This window comes from Canis aureus, chromosome 22 (genome assembly GCF_053574225.1).
Source record: "Canis aureus isolate CA01 chromosome 22, VMU_Caureus_v.1.0, whole genome shotgun sequence".
NCBI lineage: Eukaryota > Metazoa > Chordata > Mammalia > Carnivora > Canidae > Canis > Canis aureus.
This window is the reverse complement of record NC_135632.1, coordinates 7,762,276-7,789,083: the sequence shown is the minus strand read 5'-3', so window position 1 is coordinate 7,789,083 and position 26,808 is coordinate 7,762,276. Positions and strand designations below refer to the sequence as shown.

General features: G+C 41.9%; 1 long non-coding RNA gene across 1 annotated transcript; it reads right to left on the bottom strand.

The window, feature by feature from the left end:
* Positions 1 to 2,553: 2,553 nt before the first annotated feature.
* LOC144293720 (uncharacterized) lies at positions 2,554 to 24,092 on the bottom strand. Its single transcript, XR_013360954.1, has 3 exons — positions 23,701 to 24,092; positions 23,487 to 23,539; positions 2,554 to 3,707 (listed from the first exon to the last, which is right to left on the bottom strand). It is a non-coding gene; the product is annotated as an uncharacterized LOC144293720 (long non-coding RNA).
* Positions 24,093 to 26,808: the final 2,716 nt, after the last annotated feature.

Sequence of the window (26,808 nt, the reverse complement as noted above, 5' to 3'; positions counted from 1 at the left end):
ATGACTCCATTTAGTGACATTACCTATGATGGCCAGACAATACAGTTTGTCTGGAATACTCTTGGATTTGATGATCTGGGGAAGATAGTGAAAAAAGGAATTTGCATCAGTGGCACATATAAATGGCTACTTTGTAACAGTACTATCTAAGTCTAAACCAAGTTTGAGTTGAGGGGAAGGAGAGTGGATCCCAAAATAATTCAAAGCTTAGTGATTGCTCCAAATAGGTTGGAACTCTAGAACTTTGTGTCTGACTGGGAAAAATAATCACCCAGTTGATCAATTATATGTGGGCCTGTTCAGAGAATTTCCAATGGAAACTTAATTCCAACATTTTCAGACCCTGTGTTCTCTTTTATAACAAATTTTTAAAAAATATTTTATTTATTTACCTTAGAAAGAGAGAGCACGGATGGGGGTGGGGTGGTGGATGGACAGGGGGAGAAAAGGAAGCAGACTTCCTGCTGAGCAGGGAGGCTGACGTGGGCTCCATCCCAGGACCCTGGGATAGTGTCCTGAGCTGAAGGCAGACACTTAACTGACTGAGCCACCCAGGAACTTCCATAACAATCTTTTTTAAAGATTTTATTTTTAAGTAATCTCTGTACCCTACGTGGGGCTCAAACTCACAACCTCGTGATCAAGAGTTGCACCCTCTACTGACTGAGCCCGTGAGACACCCCTATAACAAATTTATGAACACCCTTTCTACTCTCCTGAATTGAAATTTGTGTATGACACATTAAAAAAATAAATATAACATCCTGTTATAAAAGGAACTAAAAGGAAAGTAATTTCCAAAAAGATATGTATCTCAATTTGCAGATACCCAGACAAGATTACTGCTAAAAGACAATTCTAAAAAACAAACAAGTAAAAGCTTGATTCTCATCCAGAGAGAAAAATGAGCATATGCATATATTTTAATTAACTCATAATGAGGAACTAGGCAGATATTAAAACCTGTTCAAGAGAGAAACCAAAGAATGAACAGAACACATTTATAAATCAGAAATATTGAAATGAATGTATACATGGAGGCAAAACTAGCTTCTTCAATAGTGGAAGAAAGGCCAATTGTACCTTTAATAGGACAGAATTTGCATGTTTATAGACAAAAATTATTTTTCATTGTTATCAGTTATCTACCCTTTACATGAGTTGTAGAACAGCTTCCATGAAATCAGAATCAAATAACCCAGAGGGGTGTGCTATAGACAGTGCACAGTTTTCCAATGAAGTGCAAATTTTTCCCTACACATCCTTAATGAATTAATCAAACATTTGCCACTTAGGTAAAAATACCCTGAATGAGGCATCTCCCTAGGTAGAATAACTCAGCCAATTTTTTACCCCGAGTTCATCAAACAGCAATGCCTTCAGGTAGTTTCTGAAATGGGACATTTCTGAGCAGAGAAGGTATATACTCTTCCCTCAATTTACACAGTAACTGAATTCCTAGAAAATTCAGTGCTTATTGAAACGGCTTGATAGTATTTGAATGTATAATGGAGTCAGGTTCTGGGTTCAGATTATTATAAATGTGTTTTTCACCTATATGAATATCTGGCAGGACATTCAAAATTGTGAGGGATAAAGCAGATCCTTATTATAGGGGATTTTCTTGCATTTTGCAGGCCCTACCCACTACATGAGATGTTGCCCTCTAGTCATTATGACAACTGGAAAAAAAAAGAAATCTCACAAGTTTTCAACACACTTCCTGTGTACGGAGTTGCCCTGGTGGAGAAACACTGTCATAGCTGAAATATGCCCTGGGACCCACTGCTTCATCTCTATCTTCAGCAATATCATTTGCTTAGTCAGGCAATTATGGAGAAGAGTAGGGGGTCTTCTTGAGCAGGGATAGGCCAAAAACAATTTTTAATTTACAAATTTTAATTCATCTCCTCTCAATCCCTCTCTTTCAAGTTTAACTACTCAATGAGTTACGAGATAAGGGAAGCCTCTCGTGGAAAGTGACCACCTACCTACCCACCCCAGTCTATTGAAAATAAACTGGAGTGTGCATTTACCTTTCTGAAGAGTCCCTGCCAGGAGCCCTGCAGTAGGAGGTGGAGTGGGATGGGGTACGGATAGAAAGTGGCACAGTCAGATGATCAAACAGGCCAGGCTGATCACAGAATAATGAAGTGGTCCGGGAAAGGTGGGACGATGTGCACTTGCCCTGAGTCAAGGGGCAGCTGCTGCTTAGACTCAGTCCAATGTTTCCAGATCTTCTGATTTTACTTTCAAAAGAAACAGGAAATCCGAGGTTTCTTGTATGCAATTTTTCAATTCTTAAATGTTGGCTCATATATGTGTATATGGTTTGTATAGGTGGATAGATATTTACATACATGCCCCATGCGCACATCATTCATACATATGGCCCCTTGGAGTTAGACCCATGACTAATAGAAACTACACATTAGGTACTAAAGAGGCCCATCCCTTAAATTAAATGAAAACTGGGTGTTATGACCCCTGTTGCAGATTTGAAGGTAACAGGACTTAGAGGAGTTAAATGATTTGCCTAGAGTTATACTCATACTCATACTCATACTCATACTCATACTCTAGGGCAATGAGTTTGGGATGGGATGGGATTTGAATCAGATGGGATTTGAATCAGGACTATTCTGTTCCTGGTATCAAATTGCCACCCAGTCTATGCAGAAACCAAAAGATGTTGTTCTCTTCATCTTTTTTAAAATTCTCATCCTGAATTCACTCTTTTCTTTTATGTTTTTATTCTAATTCCATCACCCAGGGCTCATCAGAAGTGCACTCCCTGACGCCCATCAGCTATTTCACTCATCCCTCCACCCACTCCCCTCTCTGGTAATTTGTTCTCTATAGTTAGGAGTCTGTTTCTTGGTTTGTCCTCTCTCTTTTTCTCTTTGCTCATTTGTCTTATTTCTTAAATTTCACATATGAGTGACATCATATGGTATTTGTCTTTCTCTGATTTATTTCACTTAGCATTACACTTTCTAGGTCCAACCATGTTGTTGCAGATGGCAAGATTTCATTCTTTTTTATGGCTGAGTAATATTCCATTGCATACATATGTCATGTCTTCCTTATTCATTCATCAATCTGTGGACACTTGGGCTGCTGCCGTATCTGGGCTATTGTAAATAATGCTGCTATAAACATTGGGGTGCATGTATCCCTTTGACTTAGTGGTTTTGTATCCTTTGGGTAAATACCCTGTACTGTGATTGTTGGATCATAGGGTAACTCTATCTTTAACTTCTTGAGGAACCTCCATACCGTTTTCCAGAGTGGCTGCACCAGTTCGCATTCCCACCAACAGTGCAAGAGGGTTCCCCTTTCTCCACATCCTTGCCACACCTATTGTGTCTTGTGTTGCTGATTTTAGCCATTCTCACAGGTGTGAGGTGATATCTCATTGTAGTTTTTTTTTTTTTTTTTTGTATTTCCCTGATGATGAATGATGTTAAGCATCTTTTCCGGTGTCCATTGGCCACGTGTCTGTCTCCTTCGGAAAAATGTCTCTTCATGTCTTCTTCCTATTTTTTAGTTGGAATATTTGCTTTTTTTGGGTGTTGATTTGTATAAGTTCTTTATATATTTTAGATATTAATCATTTATCAGATCTATCATTTACAAATAAATTCTTCCATTCTGTAGGTTGCCTTGTAGTTTTGTTGATTGTATGCTCTCTTCATCTTTAATGACTGAAATGCAAAGCAAGGAACAAGAATCATTTCTGCTGAAAACAACACTTACACATTTATTTAAGCAAAATCAACATTTCTTAAGGTTTCTTGATCTATGTTCCTGTCAGCAGCACAGGGAGGTCTCTGGAGAAGGATGAGTACCTGAGTTTTGATGTTTGCAGTGAGCTGGGGGAGTCCGAGGCTGTGCTAGCCTGCCATCCATCAAAACTGGTATTGAGAATGACAGACGGAATCCCTGGGGGTTGCTTGTAAAAAATGTTAAAGCTTTAATTGAAAAGATCTTCAACAAAGGCCACAAGTAACTTCCTCATTGTGAATTCCTGTCTTGCCCCTAGATGCCCTGGGGCTTTGCCAAATGCTAGGGCCAGGTCATTCTGATATACTTGAGCCATAATCCACCGGCAGGGCCTTGGATGAAGCTAGAGTCCTGCACAGCCCCCAGGAGGAAGGGACACACTTGGAGCAATGCCATCTATCAAGGTCTAACCTCTCTTCTGTGAATGTCTGCAAATTAAAGCTGCCTTACAGAAAGTGGGGATGTTTAATATTTTAAATGGCCTGATTGGAATGCTCATGTAATAAAAAAGGGTGGGTTTGGCCACCTAAAAGGGGCATTTGTAACAGAGCAGCAGGCATTCCATCCGAAACTTTTCATGAGGGACACCTGGGTGGCTCAACGGTTGAGCACCTGCCTTTGGCTCAGGGCGTGATCCAAGCGTCAGGGATCAAGTTCTGCATCGGGCTCCTTGCAGGGAGCCTGCTTCTCTCTCTGCCTATGTGTCTGCCTCTCTCTCTGTGGCTCTCATGAATAAATAAAATCTTAGGGAAAAAAAAAACTTTTCATGAGCTTCCTGAAAATCCCTTATCAGTTTCCTTTTCTTTGCCCGTTTGTGTATTCATTCATATATTCATTGTCCTAACTCAGATCAGGGTGTGACTCTAGGCTTATTCAAATCAGCAAGCATTTATTTCTTCTGGAGCAGATTTACTTCTGGAAGGTGTCCCCTGGCTTCCTCAGACAACCAGAGGTAATCAAAGACCAAAGTGGTTAAGAATTCCTTAGTGAAATCTCTTACACAGAAGTGTTTTAAACAAACATCTTGCTTCTTTAAAAAGATGTTTATTATATTCATAATGCATGCTCATTAAAGACAACATAGGGAGAAAAAAAAAGATAAACAAACCAAAACCAAAGTCTTGGTGACCCGACTTAAAAAAAAAGAAAAGTGCACGTTATTCAGGGTAAGTTGCAGGAGAAGGCATCGGTATCAATGAAATGTTCTCTGAATTGAAGAAGTTAGGTGAAAGCTGGCCCCCAAATTTGCTACATTCTCATATTCTTACAGAGACCGGCACAAGAGGATCATTCAGTTGCCTAATCTCCCTATGGATAAAATTTCTTTTGTTGACAGAGAAGACTATTAAAACAGTTATTAAAAAAATAAAAAAATAAATAAAATAAAACAGTTATTTTCTGTAGTTAGAAGAATAATAAATAGTTTAACAATTACCCATCAATATATGCTCTGAGTTTAAAATCCGAAGCAATTTAGGACTGTTCTTTCTCTGTATATTGCAAATCATGCACCCTTATATGGAGCCCTTAGTGTACTTTGGAAGGGAGGCTGGGAATACAAATGCAGGGATGAAATGCAGGGAAGCACAAATTGTGTAAATGAAATCTAGACTGTTTCTGGGAACATAATTTCATGAATAAAGATGATCTAGCATCTCTGAACTATGTATTTTAAGATTAATATTTCTCAATAGTACTTGTCAAAGTGAGTGGCAGTAGAATCCATAATAAGTACTTTATTGAATTATATTTAGTCTAAATATAAATGTAAAAAGGCACCATGAATCCTCATGTCAAATTATATCACCCGAAAGTTAATTAATCGTACCATGATTCTGAAAAAAAGAATTCTTTTTCACTTGGGAAATATTGGTTTGTGTTTCTAACAATTCAATCGTTTTTTTAATCGATAAACTTTATTTTTTTAGTGCAGTTTTAGGTGCACAGCAAAATCAAGCAGAAGGTACAGAGAGTTCCCATACACTCCCTGTCCCCACACATGCACAACCTCCCCCACCATCAACATCCCACACCACAGTGCTACATTTGTTACAAGCAGTGAACCTACACCGACACATCATTATCACCCAAAATCCACAGTTTCCATTAGGGTTCACTCTTGATGCTGTACATTCAATGGGTTTTGATTAATATTTAATGACATATTCCCATTTCTACCATTGTATCATACGGAGTAGTTTTACTGCCCTAAAAATACTCTGTGCTCCACCTCTTCATCCCTCCCTCCCCCACCACCGCTGGTAACCATTAGTTTTTCACCACCTCCACCGTTTTGTCTTTCCCAGAACGTCATATGGTTGGAATCCTATAGCATGGAGCCTTTTCAGATCAGCTTCTTTCACTTAGTAATGTGCATTTAAGATTCCTCCGTGTTGTTTCATGGCTTGATTGATAGTTCATTTCATTTTATGGGATACTATCCCATCGCCTGGATGTACCACAGCTTACTCATCCATACACCTACCAAAGGGCATTTTGGTTGCTTCTAAGTTTTGGCAATTAGGAATAAAGCCCCTCTGAACATCCACGCGCAGGTTTTTCTGTGACATATGTTTTCAGCTCCTTGCATGCTGGCTTAGAAATGGGAACTCCTCAAGGCATGATTTTCTCAAGTTCTAGAAAATCAAAGTACTATGGTCAAAAGTTGTGTTGGTTACGTTGCTCAGCCTCTTCATCTCAAATTGAAATCAGTACAGACAAAGGCACTTTGGGGGAACACTTTTTTCTTTTCTGAGCTTGTTTTTAGCATTCCCTGAATAATTATTTATCGAGCAAGACAGGAAAATACACATTTTCCTCTGGTTTCTGAAATCAAGACTCTACTTAGCCAATTTAACAGCTCATTTTTCCAGTAAAAAAAAATGGAAAAGAATCAGCAAGTTGTATTGCTACATTTCCATATCATTTCCTTTCATGTCTATTTCAAATCCAGGTCCATCAATCCGGAATATGAAATCACACCAAAAAATTTTCATCAGTAATTCTCTGTCCCTACCCTCTGTAGGAGAAATAAATTCCCCCATCTTAGAAGATAAATATCCAACCTGCTGAGAATCAGGTGATAGGTTCTGTACCAAAGGGTGATGAGTACATTGATGCTGTTGGTCTACATACTTATCTTCCACATTGTGATTATTTGTTTATTGCCTGTCTTTTCTTTGAGACAGCTCCCTACGCGCATCAATAAGGCTTATTTGATTCTTCTGCAGCACATAGTCGGTATTTCAATATGTATTTGTTGGATGTATCATTGGTTCATCAAATATAATAAATGTTAATCAACTTTGTCTAACAATGATTAAGCACTTATTATGCACAAAAGCTACATGCTGATTATTTGGGGTATACCAAGGTAAGTAAAATTCATTCCCTGCCTTCAAAAAGCTTACACTACTGGCAATCCTTGTAGTATGCTGTTCTTATGAAGCCCATATCCCTGCAACCTGACTCTCCATCTACTCTGATAGTTCCCCTAGAGGCTGATGGCTTCCCACATCTCTTCACCTAAAGGTGATCTTTGGCCTTGGAGCAGCTCAGCATCTTGGAGGCAGGATAGAAGTGTCAGAGAATTATCCCCAGAACAACTCACAACCAATGAGGGTGGCAGTCCTTTGCCCTTCAGTAGTATACTTCTGAGCACGTGCCACCTAGACCCTCAGATCTCTAATGGGATTGAGCCCCAGTTGCTCACAGTCATAACCTGTTCATTCAAACCACCCTTTATTCGCTTTTCTCCTTTCTTGGTCTTACTTCCTACTCACTCACAGGACTTCCTGGGATCTCTTTCCCAATAAATTTTTACATCCAGATCTGTCACTCAGGGTCTGATTTTAGAAGAAGCACGAGCACTAGAGTGATAAGTAACAGAGGCATAGGGTGTTGTAGGAATGCAGAGGAGGAGGGGATTAATTCTAGCTGAGAGAAGACTTGGCATCTTTTGAATAGGGTCTGGGTGGGGGCAGTGAGTGTCCCTGTAGGAAGAGATGCTTTAGGCAGAGAAAAGAAAGGCATGGAGATGCTGAAGCATAAAGAGTGCTCAAGGAACTGTAGGCAATTGAGTCTGGAAAGAATGTGGGTAGAGGAGCATCACGGATTTTCCTAGAAAGTACCTCAGAGCCCCTCACATCCCAGCAAGGAAGCAGGTCTTTCCTGTATCTTTCATCCAAAACCTCAGCTCCAGCTACTCACCCTTCTTATATTGGTACTCCGAAATGTCCAGACATTCTCCTTTTGGTAGAAATATCCAAGTATAGAAATAAACGTGACTACACATCATCTATAAAAGCAGCCATATGGTAACCACCGACCAACCTACCGCCTTTTTCAAGCATGAATCTTTCTTTCTGCGTGCCAGTTTTAATTTGTGTTTTTTGAATTCCCATGCATTAATATGTTGCTCTTTCTGAAAGCTTATAGTCTAAACACTGTGTTTGTGCCTCAGTCTAGATAGGGAACTTTTCTGCCTTCTGTTAGGGATTAATCTTGAACTTAAAATAAAGGAGGGGTGCCTGGGTGGCTCAGTCAGTTAAGTGTCTGCCTTTGGCTCAGGTCATGATCTCGGGGTCCTGGGATCAAGTTCCACATCAGGCTTCCTGCTCAACAGGAAGTCTGCTTCTCCCTCTCCTTCTACGGTCTCTCTCAAATAAATAAATAAATAAATAAATAAATAAATAAATAAAATATCAAAAAAAGAAAAAGAAATGGTGTGTCACGGAGTCAAAGAAAATGATCCAACTTAACTCTACTTTGGAATCCATACTATTAGTTCCTAAGCAAGTACAATGTGTATGTACAGTCCTGCTCATTCTCTCTCCCATTCCCTCTCTCCATGCCCTGGAAATGGTTTCCTTCTAATAAAAATGTTCTGACAAATCATTCTGTCTTCCAGTACTGACTCAATTATAGCCTCTCACCATGACCAACAACTGCGAAATTGGTTATAAACCCAGAATAGGAGGCGAAAACCAAAAAATAGAGGTGTGGCAGGAGGACAGGAGCAGAATAATTTGGTCATTTTCCCAGCAGAGGAAAGCCAGTTCAAGAAAGCCAAAATGAGTGCTTCTGGAAAAGGTATACAAGATTGGAAAATAACAGAGAAATTAAAGAAGTTATTAAAGCTTACAAGAGAATTTGGTGAGGGAACACTACTCATTTCAGCTCAGTAGGAGCCAGTTTGCATTATTATGTTTTGCTCTATACTTAGCTTTGAAGAAAGCACAAATTACAACGGTTAAATAGAGCTTTTGAAAATAGAAAATAGCAACATCGCAAGTACAGAACAGCACTGGGCTAGAACACCCTCCAGACCATCCCCAAACTAGGATAACTGTAGAGAGCTTCGGAAATTCCTCCTCCTTTCTCCCACCCCCAGGAATTTCAGTTCCGTCCTTTGAGAATCCCCATTACTATAATATTATTTGTGTAATAGATACAGCTTTGTTTTGTTTTTAAACTGGGAAGTTCAACCAAAGGCTGGGATAGAAAGAAAACTGCTGGGGTAATTTGACCCCAATGAATATTTGGAGAAGAGACTAAATTAAGGCATATCTGGATCCAGAAGGGAATGATGATAATCACATTTGTTGAACTCTTTGTGTGTCCAAGGTAGTGCTCTATAGACATATTCCATGTGTTAAGTAATTTATCCTCACAACAACCTTATGAGATTGACACTGTTACTCACCCATTTTAGAGATGAGGACACTGGGACACAGAAAGGCTAGGTAACTTGCCCAAGGTCACATGACTGGCAGGTGGCAGGACCAGGATTCGGACTGGTGGTCTGACCCCGAGCCTGTGTTCTTGATAACCACACTGCAATGCCTCAGGAGTCATGCTGTGGAGTAAATGTTTGTGTTCCCATATGCTGAAGTCCTAATGCCAGGGTTTGGAGGTAGGACTTTGGGGAGGTAATTAATTAGATTGGAGGAGGTCACGTGGGTGGAGCCCCATGATGGAATTACTACCCATATAAAAAGAGGCTAAGCCACTAGAGCTTTCTCTCCTTACCATGTGGGGATACAGTGAGAAGGCAGCCATCTGCAAGCCAGGAAGAGTGCCATCACCAGGAACTGAATCTGCTGGCACCTTGGTTTTGAACTTCCCAGCAGCCAGAACCACGAGAAGATGAATTTCTGTTGTTTAAACCAATCTTTGGCACTTGGTAACAGCAGCCCAAGAAGACTGGGACAGACCACTAAGTTATTACAACCAAGCTGTTATCTGTGGAATCAGGGATTTGTAGGCAGAAGAGCTTCCACTGAGACCCAGGGACTTATTTTAGGTGCTTCTTTATGAGGCTCTTGCTTGCTGCAGAACGAGGTTGAGTTACAGAGACCGTTTGGCTCAAAGGTCATCCAGGGCAGGTGCAAGACCTGGAATCAGTCTTCCGTAGGAAGCTAGGTAAACCAAAGGTTGGTACCTTGCGGGTTATCAGTGGCCACCACATTTCCGAGTGAAGCAGCAGTTATGAGCTAAATATGCAGGGATTTGGATCTGGATAGGGGTGTTGAATTAGAAGGAGGAACAAGGCAGTTCTTCCTCTTCTCATTTCCTGGGATATGGAACAAATCAAGATCTGTGTGTAAAATATGAAGAGATCACTAGTTGAGGGGCCTCAGTGTGTCCCTTTTAGCTTTTTATAGAGTCTAGTCCCAACTGGTTTGGCTCTAACTCAGTCCTTTTTATTGACCACATGTTTAATGGCATAAGTTCAGTCCCTCTCAGTTAAATGAGATCCACATTGTTATCAAATTTTTGCCACAAAGAATAGCGCTACAGAATATCCCTAGGCATATATGCTCTTATGTATAGGTAATTTTACTTGTATGGAGTAGATTCTGAAAAGTGGGATTTTAAAGAAAAAAAGAGTATTATTAATTTGAGAGATACGATCAGGTTTGCATTTTAAATAGGAACTAACAGGGGTGCTTGGGTGACTCAGTAGGTTAGGGGTCTGCCTTCAGCTCAGGTCATGATCTCAGGGTCCTGGGATCAAGCCCCACATTGGGCTCTGAGCTCAGTGGGGAATCTGATTGTTCTCCTCCCCCTCACTCTGCCTCTCCCCACTCCCTTCCCCCTGCATGCATGCATGCTTGTGCTCATGCTCTTTCTCTCCAATAAATAAATACATAAAATCTTTAAAATACATAAAAATAAATAAATAGGTGCTAACAAATTTACTTTCCATTGAAACTGTAGGGCATGTTAGTCCATCTTTCTTAAACATCCTTCCTAAGTTCAGAGTGTTCTTCCAAGGGAGAAGCCAAGTACTCACTTTCCCAGCACCCCTTGTGGTCTGAGTGCGGACGTGTGACTTAGGCCCTGCCAGTCAGATACCAAAAGACTTCATGCTGATGAGACAAAGACAGAGGCCCTGTACAGAATCCACTCTGGTGAAGTGTCTGCAGCTCCTTCCAGCTTCTAAACATAGCGGTGGCAGTCATACTTCATTATGGAAACTCTGCAGCTCTAAAACAGGGATATCTCATCAACCCATCAACCCATCAGTAGTAGGAATTGATCTGCTCTTAAATGCACGCACTTCAGTCTATCCCATTGCCTCTACTTCCCCTGAAGCCACAGTGACCTCATCCTGGAGCAGCAGCAACAAACTCCCTTCTGGTCTCCCAGTCCCTAGAGTAATTAGAACCCATTTTCTATCCTGTAGCCTGAATGATCTTTCGAGAACTCAACTCTGATCATGTCACTCCTCTGCTTTCAAAATCTTTCATTTTCTCCACTTTGCCTTAGGCTAAAGTTTCTATTCCTTAGCCTGGTCCATAAAACCCTCCAAGAGCTGCCCCAGCTTCCCTCCCCAGGCATGCCTCTCTCCTACCGTGCTTATTTTTAGTAGGTAATGAATAAGAAATTTGATAAATTAATAAATATAGAGATAAGACAGGTGCTCATATCACTCATATACTCATGGAGTAACTAAGGTTTTGAGAGTCTACTTTCATAAAGCTATGAGACTAGTTAACAGTAGACCCTGGACCAAAACACAAGAATCTTCCAACTCTTGACATGTTTTCAACTATCCCTCATTGCCCTCTTCAAATGCAATTTGTCGCTCTTCTAGGCTCAATAAATACCACGATGATGTACAAACACTGTAAGGTAGGTTTTTCAACCTTGGCACTATTGACATTTTGGGGTAGGTAATTCTTTGTTGTGGGGCTGTTATGTGTATTCAAAGATGTTTAGCAGTAGTTCTGGCTTCTACTCACTAGATTTTAGTAGTATCTTCCTCTTTTTGGTTGTCTTCAGACTTTGTCAAATTTCCCTTGGGGGTGTGGTGGGGGAGGGGCCAAATAGCCTTCCAGGAAGAACCAGTGCTCTAAGGATACTACTAAGCATGCTTTGTTAAATCTCTACAGCTTTGGGTTGAGAGTATAAGCCTCCCCATATGTATACCCCAAGTGGAAAGATGGAAGGCAAGAGCAAATTTATGTCTAAATATTGACCTTGCACCTTTTAAGCCACAGGGTCTTAACCTCACTGAGCCTCAGTTTTCTTATCTACAAAACAGGGATGATAATGCTCAAAAACTGTAGGGTGGATTAGAGAGAATGTTCATAATGAACTCAATAAATTAATTTAATGAAGCAACTGTTTTCTTTCGAACAATAACTGGTGGATGTAGAGCACCATGCTCTGCACCATGCAGAGCATACATAAAGAAAAATAGGACTAAGGAGAGGAGCTGGAAATTCAGGGTGAAATGGGACGAGTTTGATGAGAGAAGGATTTTGCATTCTGAGAGGCCAAAACAAACCCCATATTTCAGGAATGAAAACAAGTATGACATTTGAACTAATAAACTTATGGGTGTGCTGCCTCTTATTTATTACCTCCTTATTTGATGGTTTTATGGAGAAAAGAAAAAAGAAAAGCCATGCCTAAGGATCAGTTACTGTTTTAAAAATGATTATATACCTAATTGGAGCAGAGGGTCGGGGGGTGAAGCACAAGTTTCAAGATCACTCAAAACTGGAATCTGGGGACACCTGGGTGGCTCGGCGGTTGGGGGTGGCTCAGCGGTCTGGGGGCTCAGGACATGATCCTGGGATATGGGATCGAGTCCCGCATTGGGCTCCTTGCAGGGAGCCTGTTTCTCTCTCTTCCTGTGTCTCATGAATAAATAAAATCTTAAAAAAAAAAAAAAAAAAAAAAACCTGGAATCTGGTGAATTAGCAAGTGCTCAGACTCTCCCTTATGAATTTTAATGCAATTTTTATTTAATATTTCATATACTGTGTTTGTTTTCAAGATCCCTTCAATTTTGAATAGTAAATCTAGAAAAAAATATTTTCCTTCTAACCATCTACCACTTTTGCTGACTCCCTACCTTGACGTAATAGAGCTGCTCCAGAAAGTGCTTTGGAGGAAATTCTACAGGGTGTCCTTGCCTGAGGGTTCAAAGGAGTAAACTATAGGGACAATGACATTCCTGTCCCGGTAGCTGGGTAGTGGAGCTCAACAGCACACTCTAGCTCCACAAAACATCTACTCTCTCCTCCCATCCCCTCTTCCTTCTCTCTCTCTGGGACTATAGAACTTTCTCTTCTCTGCTCCTAGGGAGATGCTCCAAAATACAATCTTTTACCACAGAGCTATCTCCTCCTGCTTAGGTCTAAGGATGTCTACCTCCTGAACCCAATACATGAAAATACAAGGAAATAACATCAACCAAAAGACAAGCCTGAAAATGCCCACTATTAATAATGGCTCAAACCTGGAAGCATCCGAAGCATCCATCACAATGGAATGGATGGATCGTGTAAATCCATACAGTGGAATGCTACACAGTAGAGAATGAACAAAGTGCAACTTTGTGAAAAACACAGACAAATATGTTGTTAAATGAAGGAGGGAAGCACCAAAAAGTACATTTGGTTCCCTTCAATGAAGTCAAGAGGCGCAAAACCCGTGTCAGGTTTTGTAAGTTAGACCAGTGGAGTCATGATGGTGGTAATCCTGTGTCAGGGAGTAGTGACAAGGAGACTTTCTGAATGCTGTTTGTAAGAGTGTGTTCACTTTGTGCAAATTCATCAGCTTCTCATTTATGTCCTGTGCATTTTTTCCATATGTAGATTTCACTTCAGACATTCGCTAAATAAAACAAAAACAAAAATTTCCGACACTCTTCTTTCTTTGAAAGTCCTTTCTTTGACGGTAGTATTCTTTCATGAATATGAGCATCTCTCTCAGAATATAGCCTTGTAACAAAACTGCCCTAATAACACTTTTCAGAAACTAGAAGCAGCACTGAAAGTCTTGAGTTCTAGGTTCTGCTTAATTTTCCTATTGATTTCTGTGAACCAAGTGCAGACATCATGAGACCCTTGAGTGAGTGCACTTGAATTTCTCCCTTCTCCAAAGTAGGGAAGTTGAAGCCTAGAAAAATGAAGTGACTTGCGCAGGGCCACATGTTCTTTAGCAATAAAAAGGACATTTAAAAAAAAAAAGATCTCATAGGCACCTGGGTAGCTCAGTCAGTTAAGCATCTGCCTTCAGCTCAGGTCTTGATCCTGGGTTCCTGGGATAGAACCCCCTCATCGGGCTCCCTATTCAGCGGGGAGTCTGCTCCTCCCTCTCCCTCTGCCCCTTCACCCCCCACCCCTTGCTCATGCTTTCTTCCTCTCTCAAATAAAATCTTTTTAAAAAGTCTCAAGATGAAAATGACAATGGGAGTTCACAGCCCCTCAAATCCCCATGATTTCTCCTTCTATTTAAGAATAAAAATTTTGCTGGGAGGGAGAAGGAACTGGGTTGATTGTTATATAAATACAGAACTTTAATTAATTGACTCCATTTAGATAAGAGGTGATGCTCTCATCGTGACTCTTAAGTAAAATTCCCTTTTAATTGACACTTATTTCTCCTTGAGACTAAAACAGATGTAATAGGAGAAAATACACATTATGCTGCAATGACAAACAGCCCCCATGTCTTGATGGCTTAAAACAGCGAAGGTTTATAATTATGCCACATGCCCATCAAATGTCAGCAGGAGTTTTGTTCCACCTCTTTAGGGTTCTTTCTCTGGGACCCAAGAAGTCACTCTCTGGGTCCTGGTTGGTCACCATGGCTATGGGGAAAGAGAATGTGGTAAAGCACACACCGGCTCTTAAACCTCTGCCTGGAAATGACGCAGCCACTTCCACATACATCTCTCCATCAGAGCAAGTCTCTTGAGCACTCCCGACTTCCCATGGGGCAAGGAGGAACAATCCTACCCTGAATCCAGAAGCAAGGAGAGCAGGAATATTTGGGAACAGCTCTAATGACTAGCTTAAAAAAAAAAAAAAAAAGTGAAACTGTCTGCCACGGGAGTCCCATATTTCCTCATGAGTAACACCATAATCACTGTGACCTACACTATTTAAAGATATGATGTAGTGAAGATGAACTCTGGAGAAAGGAAAACAGACATGAAAGGCAGCATTGGCAGGTGTAAATAAAACTCTATCAACTCCAATTGAAAGGATTTTTATGAAAGGCACGAAGTGGTTTCATCGGCCTCTCTGCAAATAGTTTAGTTGGCTGAATGATCAATATTCCTCTAAGTGCCCAGAAACCATTTTGACCAAAGGCAACTAAATAAATTAATTGCCCTCCAGGACTATAACATTGAACTCTAAATGAAGGCGGCTTCCATGGATGCAAACAAAATGTGTCCCTTGTGGTCATCATAAGATTGAAACATTAATTAGGAGAGAATGCTTATAAGTAGGAAGGGGGAAAAAATCCATTTTATTGGGACTACAATCTCTAATGCTAAGTTAAAAAGAAAAGAAGAAATAATTTCCCAGGTAATAATTGTTTTGCTTGATTTTCTCCCTTTCTTTCCTCTGTACGCAAACATAACCAAAAAAAAAAATCATTAAGTGCTGATAAATTAAAGGGAGAATGTGTGGTGCGCCTGGGTGACTCAGTGGGTTAAGCTTCTGCCTTTGGCTCAGGTGGTGATCCCAGAGTTCTGGAATCCAGCCCTGCCTAAGGCTGTTCCCCTGCTCCCTGTTCAGTTGGGAATCTGTTTCTCCCTCTGCCTCTGCCCTCTGCTCGAGATCTTGTGCACTCTCTCTTTCTCTCTCTCTCAAATAAATAAAATCTTAAAAAACAACAACAATGGGAAAATGTGTCAGGCTTCACTCTTCAGCCCCAAGAAACCCACATTCTGTACTAGATTTCAAGGGATATTATCTTCGGTTGGTAGCAAATATTTTATTTAAAAAAAATCTAGTCAAGACATGCATTTGAATGGACACTGGTCATTTAAAAGGAAGGTTGAGCTAAAAGTAACAGTTTATGAAAAACACACAACACAACTTGGCTAGTTAGCAGGGGGCAAGGCAAGGGTTCTCTCTGGAATTAAGTATCCTGTTTATGTGCTATCGCACTTCAAATGATGCCAGACTCAGAGACTTGCTTTACAACTTGAAGTCATGTTATAAAGATCCATCCTTCTGGGGCCTGTGTAGTAGGAATATTGTTGATGCTCTACAGTCATTACAGTCATATAATCTGTTAGTTTCAATGTCCTAGTGTTTGTGTATATTGTATACAAGACCATATGTGGATTTATGGCTGCATCAAGGAATACAAATGATTTAGGTTGTGAATTACCACCCCCCCTCCCCCGGCTTTATAAATTCATCAAGAAAAAAATTCGGGTAAAAAAATTTTTTTCAGTGTGGAATGTCACAGTGGAATAAGTGAAATTCACGTATGATTCTGGTATGTTGACTAAAATTTCAATGTTAATGGGTTGTAATAAAGACATAAAGTGCAAGAACCATACCAGAGATGTGGTTTTCCTGGACTAGGGGTCCAGATAGGGAACAGTCAGGTGCAGATGATGGTTTCATGAGGCTAGGCAAAAATTGGGCCAGGGGATGACGAAAAGAGTGGTAGTGGTCAGGAGGGCGAGGAAAGGAAACAGTCTTGCCCTCTGGGTCAGGTGCAGTCTATATATATGAAAGCTCTCCAGAAAAGAAAAATAAAATTACCCTGATCCCACCTGGAGGACTTTTATCTTTCCCATCTAAGGCTTACTTGCTTGTTATGGTCTAAATAGAAGTTTAGTCCTTCTGTAACTGAATGTCAGCCTCTTCCTCCTTAGAGCACTCTAGCTGGAGACCAAGGTTTTGCCTCTGGTCTGACTTTGATCTCCAAGGAGGAATCTGTACTTGCACTTGTTATATTTGTGCCAGAACTTGGCACATATAAGTACTTGATAAACATTTGCTGAATACATGAATATTGAATAAAAAAACATGAGCAGAATGGGAAGTGGGACAAATGGTGGTGATACATTCTCTTCCAATTGATGACCCATCTTTACCAAATCATTCATTCCTGGCCTAGCATCAGGGCCATTCCAGGAACATCCTTAGCAAAGCAGGCACCCTTCAGCGTTGCAGAAACTTGATTCAGTCCCATGCCTGGGTGTCTTCCATGTTGTGGACCTTCATTGGCATTTCACCTTTAGCCGTAACATGCAAACTCAAAGCACCTTTGTTAACATTCATTTATGCTACAGGGTACTTGGATTAAAAATGTCAACTGTCACGACACAGAAGGAAGGCCAAAGGTACAAGTATAATTTCATGGGGAGGAAATGTTGGAAGTAGAAGATGAGCAACCTCCTAAATTACAGCGATCTTACTGTTGACTAGAAAAGAGTGAGGTCCTTACTATTTTAAATGCCATGAGCAACAGAAAAGCACTCATGTATAAATATATGACCTTTCTAGTGAATTTGACAATGAATACATGTTGAAACCGTAATAATTCTGGTCTCTCAGTGGCTATACTCACCTTCAAACACTTAGCTAAAATCTAGAACAGTTGGATATCTGAAGTTTGAAGCTGAATACCCTTAGGTTAATAGTTGATATCACCAAGAATATAATTACAAAATGGACACTGATTTTTAAAAGTAGTTCTTGAACATTTCCAAGTCCTAATGTACACTTTTTTTTTTTCAAAGCATGCGGTTGAGACTCCACAATCTAACATTCACATCTTGCGCTTGTGACTATTCTAACAGAGTTATCGTGAGAACACTGCTTGGGAAAGAGTATTTTCACAATGTGTTGTGTTCACCCCCAATAAAGCCCTTGCCCCTTCTGCTTTCTGGCCAACAGTGCACAGCTTTATGTTCTTCTTGACTGGACTGACAGTGGACACAAACGTAAGACAAGACATTTCTGGAATGGAGACAGCCTGGCAACAGCGCCAAACCAGACTCTTGCTGCCCCTAAACTTCCAGTTTCAAAAGGATTCTCCAACGTTCTCAGAAGTTGTTCTCACCCTGGCAATACATTAGAAAAGCCTGTGAAGTTTTAAAAAATACATATTCCCAGACCCCACAAGAGACTATCTTTGGAGGGTGAGGCCCAGGCATCTGCTTTCTCAAAACTCCTATGTGATTCTAATTCAGTGCTATGGCCTGAATGTTGTGTCCCCTAAAATATGTTGAAATCCTAATGCCCAGTGTGATGGTATAAAGGAGTTGGGGCCTTCAGGAGATTAGGTCCCGAAGGCAGAGCCCTCATGAATGAGACTAATACCCTTATAAGGAACTCCCTCACCCCTTCTACCAAGTGAGGCTACGAGAGTAGCCTGTGACTAGAAGGGGCCCTCACTTGGTCATGCTTGTACCCTGATCTTGGACTTCCAGCCTCCAGAACTGTGAGAAATATATTTCTGTTGCTTATACGCTACCCAATCTGTGGTATTTTGTTACAACAGCCTGAACGGACTAAGCCATCCAGTTGGCTTGAGAACCCAGCAGACGATAACCACAGGAACTGAGCAGCTGATGTTGTCTCTTAGACTTAACCTTCTTTATTTAGAAGGCCCAAATATCTGTTGGCCAGGAAGTAATAGCTGAGTGGTATTTCTCAAACTACTCATTTTAGCACTTTCATAATTTTTGCCACATTCAGGTATCACGTTCTATCTTTTAATTAAATTTTTTCTAAATTAAATTACACTTAAACTGAAATATAAATAATAGAAAACAAAATTCTTATTACAACTGTGATTATGAAATCAGTACCCCTTGCCATCAATAGAAAGCAACTGAAAAAAAAAAAAAGCAAAAACAAACACCCCACACATTATTCAAATCAACGGAGACACTGTTGCTGCCCAAAGGCATCCAGCCAGAGGTCTGCTCTCTTTTTGTTAACAAGGGAATGGAAAGAGTCTTGTTTTAACGAGTCAGCACATAGTTCCCACCCCCCACCCCAACAGGGCTAAGGCTCAAGGCTACTCTTGGCCATTGGAGTCTTCGGCAAAGGTCCTGTGAGTCAATCCGTGGTGATGAAACAGGAAGGGGAAATTTTCTGGAGGTTTGGGGGGGAAAAAAAGATTTTCTCTTCTGGGAGCCTCTGGAAGAGAATGTATCTCTTCCTTTAGATGTTGACTGGGACCAATCCTGGGGACAAATTGCAAAGCCTGGAGCTGCCCCCACCCCTGGAAGGGCTGCTGCCAGCCCCAGAGTGAGTGAGGCCAACCAAGTAGAGGCTGCAGAGCCAGCAGAGCACACCAGCCAGAGCTCCTCCCTCTTCCCCCTCTAGGCTATTTCAGTCACCGAGAACATTTTGAGTTGGATTTTCTGTTGTTAGCAGCCCATCACATCCCAACACAGGGAAAAAAGCGAGTGTTCAAAAACACACTAGCACCCAACAGAGACTTTCTTCTTGATATAAGCAGGAGGATTGCAAGAGAACTGAAAGGGGAGTAATATCCTTATTGATTCAAGGTCATTTTATGCCATGTCTATCCATCAACTGAAATCACCCTAGTGGCACCCAAGCCCTCACCTGGGAAATATTTGTCTTAGGTTAGGAAAAGCTGATGGCTTAACAGAATCAAAGCTGTGGTGGCTGTGATTGGCTTCTGTTTACTTCTTGATAACTTCTCTCAATAAGAAAATCCAAAGAGCACATTGTCAGCTGCACTTGAACTCCCACAGGAATCTGAAAATGTGGGCTGGGAATGGGGGAGAGAATAAGTTACCTAAATAGCGTCTGTGCCTCTGGCATTTGCTTAGAGCTCTCTGAGCATCTCCTAAGTCATTGGAACTCAAAGTGGAGCCCATGGACCAGCAGATTCCATGGCATCACCTAGGAGCTTGTTAAAAATGTCCAGTCCCAGGCCCCACCCAGGCCAACTGAATTAGAATATGCATTTTAACAAGATGCCCTTGATATGTGCACAGTAAATCTTGAGAAGCACAGTCCTGGGAGCCCAGACCAGCTTAGTGCTGCTTAGACCACAAACAGCTGATGTTTGCAGAGCCTGGACTCAGAGTGATTTGCTTCCACTTGTGGAATGCCAGCTCCACACTTAGCAGCCAAGACTGTCTGCTTTGTTTTCCTTCAGCTTCTCTGCAACTGATACGTCACCTGCACAAAAGAACCAGTTTCCCCAATTCCTTGGGTTTCACTTAATACTAGTATATCTCTGTCCATCGCTGGCGCTCTCATCTTAGAGCTGTAGAGGTCACAGATACTGCACCAATGAACACCTTTAAGGTTTTCTCCTTTGCTATTACATTTCCTATATCCTATATGTCAATTCATTCATCAGCTCAAACACAGATTAAACTCCTTCTTTGCATCATTTGTAAACCATATCTCCCCGGTTTTTTTATCAAAGTTATTACGATGATTAGCATTTCCCTAAGGCCTATAATTAGCACATGTTGAGCTGTCCTGAGAAACACACAAACAAGAGCTCTCCTGCCCCTGTCAAGTTTTAGAAATTAACTTTTTGCTAATACATCAGACGAGAGTCACGAAAGTAACATACCAAGGGGCAGCTAAAGGTTTGGTGAAATGCAGACAAAAAAAAAAAAAAAAAAAAGAAAAGAAAATCATAACCTGTTCCTGCTAGGTGGGTCCTCCGGACTTCATTTTGCACTTGCTCTTCAGGAATGATCTACATAGTACCTGAGTGACTTGGAATCTAACTTCCTGCATCTGTAAAATAGAGACAGTGGTGCTGAGGATTCCAGGTCAGGTGATGGTGGGGAAAGGCCCCGGCACATGCTCAGCAGGTAGTGCCGCTCCATATGGTGAGGGCTCCAGAGTGATAGAAGCAGGGACCTTATACCAGAGAACTTATACCCTTCCCATGCAAGGGAAGTCTACGTCTGGTCATCGGTAAGAAAGGGAGAATTGGAGGGAAGGGACTAGGTTTAGGTGCTGATGGCTCCTGGGACCCAGGGTTCTGGGGAGGAGTTAGGAGCAGATAGTGGGTAAGACCCTGGGGAGGGGCAGCCTGTGAACATAAAAGGGGGAAGATGGGGCAGGGGAGGCTCGGACTACAATGCAAATCTTATTTTATTTATTTATCTATCTATCTGAGTGGGAGCGAGCAAGCAGAGGGAGAGAGAGGGACAAGTAGACTCTGCAGTGAGCTCGGAGTCCAATGCGGGGCTGGATCTCACCACCCTGAGATTATGACCTGAGCAGAAATCAAGAGTCAGTTGCTTAACTGACTAAAGACACTTCTGTAATGCAAATCTAACGAAGTCTCTGTCAGCCCAAGCAGGGCTCTGGAGCAGAGACTGCCCCTTGGAGGCGTCCCATGTTAGGTGGAAATAGCAAGGCCTGAGTATCCCACTGTGTGCTCAGTTACTGGCAAGGCCCTACCTCAGAAGTATGAGAAAGAGCCTGATGGGGCAGAGAGCTGGGGCCTAGTACCTAAAGCCATTCTTGCATCTAAATAGCAACTTTCTTTCTTTAAGGGAGATCCAACCTGCACAGCCCTGTGGCTGGACAGGATGGGATAATGGAAATCCTCCAGGTAAATGTAGAAGGATCCCAGAGCCCAAGATAGACCATTGCCTGGTTTCCCCGGAGAGGCCATCACTAGGACACAGCCCTTAAATATAGGAGTGGCAATATCTGGGGAGGTGTTGAAAGAGGTCCATCTCTTTGGACCTATGGGTAGCTTCACAGCATCCTGCACTCCCTGGCTGGTCCAAGGGAAAGAGCTGAGCAGTTCTGGGATGGGAGGCAGCAGTGTCAATAAGGAGGGAAGACCCGGAGAGACTTCCCTGTCGGACTAGGAGAAGGCAAGAGGGTGTGGACCAAGTCCCCAAGGCACCACAAGTAGGTGCAGCAGGAGAGCGTGAGAGCTGGTGGGACCAGTTACAGCTCAGGGGAGGTCCACAAGGCCAGCAGATAACTGTGGCCCAGAACTCTGCCTCCCTGGGGCCTTCACCGGGCTCAGTGGGGACCACAAGAGGAACAGGAATCCTAACTGATGGAGCAGCTATGAAGAACAAATGGGATCTTAAACTAGAGAGACTAACTTACTCTGAAATAGTGGGATTATGTTGTCTACTGAGGAGGAGAACCAAGGGCATGGGGGCTATTTAAGTTCAGTTCTAGAAAGTAAAGAAATTCACAATTTCCGCCTTTCTGAGCTACACGGTCTACGGAAGTTCATCTCTGCTGCACACATATCCTTTAATCACTTCACTTTGGGGAATCTGAGTTCAAAAGAAAAACGATACCATGCAGAAATATGTCTTGTTTGCATATTATTTCTAATAGTAAAGTGACTTAAAGCAGGGAAGCGTTAGGTAAATTGCAGTACATTTACTTGAAGGCAGATTAGACTAATCACAATGACATTACCATCAACGTGCAATAGCATATAATCATTTTTCTGTTACATTGTCCAGTGGGACAAGCAGAAAGGAATATTCTACAGTGTTTTTCAAACCTTTTGACCACAGGCCACAGGAAAGAGTTCATTTTACATCTTGACCCAGGTCCTGCGTACATATTTTTATCATATTCACAAAGGTGGCAGGAAACGATGCTTGCCTACCCTGTGTTCCAGGCATTTCGGCATTTCATGGGCTCTTCCATTGTCTTTTTGGATGCTAGACTCACTACGTGGGTCTCCTCACCACTTACAACTCATGGCCCTGTCTGGATGGAGCATGGCCCCACTGATGAAAAATAACAAATGACAAAAACGTACGTCTAGGAGCCATGGTTGGGGAGATGGGCCAAAATCTCAACAAGCCAAGCTCCTGGGGATTCATGTATGTGTCCTGATTTGTTCCTAATAAACACAAATTACTTTTTATAGTGTAATTTATAGCACCATAGCAATGTCTAAGCTGTTCCCAAGGCTTCTCTCCTGCAGGCTAAATAATCCCAGTTTCTCGCTGCCTGGTGAATTCACTTTATACCTCCCAAAAAACTCCAACCCAGGAGACCAAAAGCAGGGGTGGCAGGCAGAGCGACAGGCAGTTGCTGAGCCAGAGCCGCACATGGAACAGCTCTGCACCTCATGACTCATGGCCTCCACGTGGCCACTGCTGAATTATGTGCATTTTAATGAGGAGACTGATGTCACAGTTATCATATCCTTGACTTCTCCTTTCCTTTCTTCCTCTCTCCAACACAATTTTATTGAGTGCCTGTTTTGTCCCAAATACTATTCTAAAAGCTGCATTTAAAAAGATCTTTTTTTGTATTTTCAAATTTTTCCTATGATTAGCATGTGGTTTTTGTCATAATCAGAGAAAAGCAAGTATTGTTATAAAAGGCTTGAAGATACAAGTCTTGCCTTCAAGATGCCCACAGCCTAAGGAGGAGCAGTCACATAAACAAATATGTCAATGTGAGACTTACCTGGGTCCCTTGCCTGCCTCCTGTCCCAGCCAGAAAGTGGTGCCCCCAAGCAGCTTTAAAAAAAAAAAAAGATTTATTTATTTGAGAGAGAGAGAGTGCTTGAGGGGAGGGGTAGAGAGAGAGGGAGAAGCAGACTCCCCACTGAGCAGGGCTGGACCCCAGGACCCTGAGATCATGACCTGAGCCCAAATCAAGAGTCGGCTGCTTAACTCACCGAGCCACCCAGGCACCCCAACTCCCATCAGCTTTTAATTGATGGGGATCGCGGTGTTTGTCTCTCTCCTTTCCCAGAACACTACAGGATTGGTCTCTGCCCCTGGCTCTGAAGTCTCCATTTCCGTTTGCTGATTGAGGGAGAGAGATCAAGAACAGAGAGAAGGAGAAAGAGGAGAGAAAAAAGAGAGGGAAGAAGGGAGAGAATGGGAGGACAGAGAGTCTGCATGGTATCTCGTCCAGTGGTGGCCCACAGATGCTTGGATCTAAGGGGGATCATGTCCCTCCAGTGGCCATGAGCATGTGACCTAGGCCAGTGTTCAGGGGCATCCTGTGGTGCTCAGAATACTGTGTAACTCTACACCCTTCTGAGCTTCAATCACATTAGCCCAAGACTGGTTGGCCCGCTGGTTGATTTTCCCATGGTGTCACGGATGGCCTGGCCTGTGACCTCCACAGGAATGAGACAGCCGGCTCCGTATTTCTCTGGCATCACTGCTGCAGCCAGATCTTTCTGATTATTTTCAGGTTTTCTCGGTTAATGAGTAATGTTCTCGTGGTAGCTACTACTCAGGACATTAACTTCTGATTCTGGTATTTCCCCCAAAGAGTTGGCAGACAGGCAAGCTGGATAAATCACTAGAGAAAACAGCGCCGTACTCCTAGGTCTGCGCTTCAGAGGCCACTGCTCCTGGAGAAGAATCGATTTATCACCATCTTGTTGAAGGAAGCGTCTATTTGTTTTTCAATCTTGGGCAACCTGTCAAAATTTGATATAACGCTGGGGGCACCTAGAGTCAGTCAGGGGTGTTTTACCTCAGCAATTCCTTGACCTCTTGAACTCTTGTCTCCTGCTGTAATCAGAAAAATTTCCTCTCAGCATATTCTTTTAATAATCTTTTGGACACAGTTGTGGAGGACTCTAACATGCCAACTGCCCTGGACCTGTCTCCCTCAGCATGCGTCCGCCTCCCAGGGCCCCTGTCCTGCTGAAATGTGCTCTGCTGATATCAAAGGGGCTGCACCGGAGGTGTCGGAGAGGTCTGGGAGGCATGTTTCAGGTTCTGAGAAACCCAGTGAAAAACATTCCTCTCCGGCACCTCTTTTGTTTGCACCTCATGATAAATGTTCCTTTGGCAGCTTTATAAACAGACTGCTAAAATGTCACCTTTTTAGAAGTGTGAGTGGCTTGTTGGGAAGGGATGCTGGGAGTCAGGCAGCCCAGGTGCCATGGCCTCCTTGGCCTGAGCGGGTGCTTTGACAATGAGCAGGTTGTCTGTCTGTGGAGTTGGTTTCCTGGTTTGGAAAATTTTAAGATGCCATCCTCATACAGACAAAAAAAAAAAAAAAAATGACATCACTGATGCTCTGAAAATCAAACATGGGGCTTCTGCGTGCATTTCAGTCTTCATGAATGTTTCTTGGTCCTATCTGTGAATAGCATGGAAAATGGCATGGAGCAGGATGCAAAGATAGTCTTAGAACAAGAGAAGCCAGCTGGTCTAGAGTGGGAGCAACCCCCACCCTCCTACCCTCAACCCCCTCTTTTAGGAGCAACAAGCTCTAGCTTGTGGAATGAAGCAGTCAGATAAAATTGGGCATTTACCAACCAAAACAACCAGCCTGCAGAGTGAGAAGGAATTAGGTCATCTTGATAATGCATTTGGGATCCCGAGAAGCTAATGTATTGTGAGACGAAGGAACACATTATTTGAATTCATGCTTGTTCAATTAATGCAGAAATTAGTTGTAATTGGGTTTAGTCCCATTCACCCCAGAGAGCAGATGGAGTCCATTCTGGCTGGCTCATCCATCACACATGGAGGAGATTCCATCTGAATTCCAGAGATTCCCAAGAGGCTCATAAAATTATATCTTAGACGCTATACAGGACACATTGGAAATCAGGAAAATAAAAGTCCTAATTGGTAAAGTGAGGAAAAAATGCTAGTGCTTCAGGAAAGGAAAATGCTCAGAATTTCAGAGCTAGTGGGGCTGGTCCTTTAGGAAGCAAGCTGTTTCCATTCAATGGCCTCCAAGGCCCACGTCCATCAGGCCCAGAGTTTTCTCAGGTGAATGGTGTAGATTCTTCTTTTAAAAAAAAAAAAAAGACTTATTTATTTACTTATTTGAGAAATAGAAGTGAAAGCATGAGCAGGGGGAGGGGGAGAGAGACAGAGGGAGAGAGAGAATCCTAAGCAGACTCTGTGCTGAGTGTGGAGCCTGACATAGGGCCTGATCTCACAACCCTGAGATCATGACCTGAGCCAAAATCAAGAGTTGTTCCTGTAACCAACTGAAGCACCCAGGTGCCCCTGAATGTATGATTCTTGTTAGCAAAAAACCTGTTTTATATTTGAATGGTACAAATAAAACCATTTTTGACCTCAAGTTTCCAGATTCTTATCACAACTCTTTGCCTCCCTTTGACAGTAAAAGATTTAAGAACTGTGTCATCCAATACAGTAGCCACTGGCTACATCAAGCACTTGAAATGTACTAGTCCCAACTGACATGTGCTGGAAGAGCACAATACACACAGTTTCAAAGACTTAGCCCATTACCAAAAATGTCAAATATCTCAATGATTTTTTAAAATTTTAAAATATTTTATTTATTCATGGAGACACAGAGAGAGACAGAGACACAGGCAGAAGGAGAAGCAGGCTCCCTGAGGGGAGCCCAATGCAGAACTCGATCCCAGGACCCCGGGATCACGACCTGAGCCAAAGGCAGATGCTCAACCACTGAGCCAGGTGTCCCTCAATGATTTTTTATATTGATTACCTATTGAAATGATAATGTTTGGGATATAGTGATTTAAATAAAGTATATTAGAAGTAATTAATTCTGTTTCTTTTATCCTTTCTAATGAGTCTACTTGAAAATTTCAAGTTGCATAGGTATATTTATAACAGATGGCGCTGTTAGTGGTTTCATTTCAAGTGTGAACAGAATCTCAAGCTTCCTTTCCCACACACCTTCAAAAATCTTTTGGTCTAATTCTGAAGAATTAGAGATTTTTTTTATGAGATATCAAACTTTTTTTTCTGTTGCCACAATTAGGGATAACTTTCAAAACCCAATATTTTATTTTATTTTGTTTTGT